The sequence below is a fragment of the Penaeus monodon genome, chromosome 20, assembly GCF_015228065.2.
Source record: "Penaeus monodon isolate SGIC_2016 chromosome 20, NSTDA_Pmon_1, whole genome shotgun sequence".
Classification (NCBI taxonomy): domain Eukaryota; kingdom Metazoa; phylum Arthropoda; class Malacostraca; order Decapoda; family Penaeidae; genus Penaeus; species Penaeus monodon.
In genome coordinates this window covers 2854956-2856786 of record NC_051405.1, presented here as the reverse complement: position 1 = coordinate 2856786, position 1831 = coordinate 2854956, and the positions used below count along the sequence as shown (strand labels likewise).

At 37.5% G+C, this 1831-nt stretch overlaps 1 protein-coding gene and 1 long non-coding RNA gene across 2 annotated transcripts in view; both read left to right on the top strand.

Annotated features, from left to right (window-relative positions):
* LOC119585589 (calcium-transporting ATPase sarcoplasmic/endoplasmic reticulum type-like) overlaps positions 1–1831 on the top strand; it is a gene marked incomplete in the record, with an annotated part of 14749 nt that overhangs the window by 9853 nt on the left and 3065 nt on the right.
* LOC119585591 overlaps positions 7–1831 on the top strand; it is a 3883-nt gene continuing 2058 nt past the window's right edge. Inside the window, exon 1 of the long non-coding RNA XR_005229900.1 lies at positions 7–397. This is a non-coding gene — a long non-coding RNA (uncharacterized LOC119585591). The remainder of the gene's footprint in view (positions 398–1831) is intronic.

The following is a 1831-nucleotide window of genomic DNA, read 5'->3' as shown; positions in this document are numbered from 1 at the left end:
GTTACCACCAAACTACCATTGAATCCTCCACCTCAACCTGAAAGCCCCAGAAACCACAGGGCATAAATGGAAATCCAGATCACCATACCCACCAATGAACTCCTTTCAACTTCACCTCCTTCTCCAACCACCTTTTGGGGTCGAGGTCCTGAAGACTGCAGTGTTTGTGTGTGTGGTCGAAACCCAGTGAAGAGGAACTGCGACTCTCTCTCCCATGGTTTTTCTTTTTTCCCTTTTCGTTTCCAACAATTCTTTTTTCCCCTCCCACCCTTTATCTTGAGCTTCTCCGACTGGCCCCCCTTTCCACTTTTCTTCCTCTCTTCTCTTGTTTACTGCAACCCCTGAATCCTGTTCCTGCTCTGCAAACCCCCAAGACACTCACACCAACACAACTGTTGTGAGTATTAAGGATATATATATTTACATATGATTCCCCCCCCCCCCTTTTTTTTTTGCCTCCTTGTAACTGTGTTCATCTATCATCCTTTTATTTTTGTGGTAAATTCATGTATGACTCCCCCTTTCCTTCCCCTCATGGCATTTATGACACAATAAGGTACCTGTCAAGGCAATTTTGAAGTTGTAACTTTTATGATGACAGTATATCAGAGACCTTCACAAATATTCTTTGCCTTGTCATGGTGGAACATATTTTCATCCAATGTAGTTAGTTATTTTTACTTGAATTAGTTCTAAGTGTTAGAAATCATTCCCTGTGTTAGCACTGCATTGTCAAAGCGAAAGGAATATGGAGGCACAAAAAGATAAATATATCTTCTTGTGTGTATAACTTGCAGTTCCTCCCTTGTAGCCCCAAGCCCTTTGAATTAACCCTTTTCCCAAATGAATCCAGTTATTATTGGTAGAATGCCAAGTGAAGTGCAAGGATTGCTTTATAAACTAATACAGTATGTAACTGTTGAGCTGTCTTGTTGGCGACTGAGGAAGTTGTCAAGAGACTCTGTCTGTGTCACTAAAGATCACCTTTGTTGTGTCGGCCAAAACTAACTCCTTATGCAAATCATTTTCACTTTTTCAACATTTTACTATACATTTTTATGACATATAAATGGAAAAACGCATGTGAAGTGTTGGAAGTGTTTAAAAAGAATACAGGTATTGGTATCCTGTTTTGCTGAAGAAAAAAGAAAAATAGATAAGTGCTACTTGTGATAAAAATATATTTTGTGGTAATACCTGTTGGTGCAAGGTCATACAGTACATTTAATCTTATGATTCTTTTCATGTAAAAAAAAAAAAATAAGTGAAAAAAGAGAATAGAGGACAAAATATTTGGTCACTGCGTCTATTCCATTTATGTATTTTTCTTTTCTTTTTTATGGTCCTTTATAAGCTGTGATGTCTTTACGAGTTTTGTTAAGAAAAAATAATAAATCATTGTTAAAAAGTTGAACATACAGAGTTTGTGTACCTAGTGTGGACCCCGCCTGTGATTGAAAAGACGTCCAGGAGGTGGTTCTCTGTTTCACGTGTAGAGTGTGGAGTGTGACTAACATATCCTGCAGCCTTACCTTGGATCCTTAAGGTGAGATAATCCTGTCTTCTGTTGACAAGCATGTGCATTTTTCTTAGTAATAGATTTCTTAGAGATAAAATCCATAGAGGCAGGTATTCTTCTGGTAGACAGTTAGATTATAGTGAGATGATAGTTTAGTGAGTAGATTATGTTCTGTTAGCTATTTCTTTGAGTTAGTTCTATTTGTGTTTAATAGAATATGTGTGTTCATGGGCCTTCTTCTTTTGCAGGTTTATTTTTATGTTTAAAACTTTCTTTTCCAGATACGGTGCTGGTTTTTGTCATGGTGGTGTT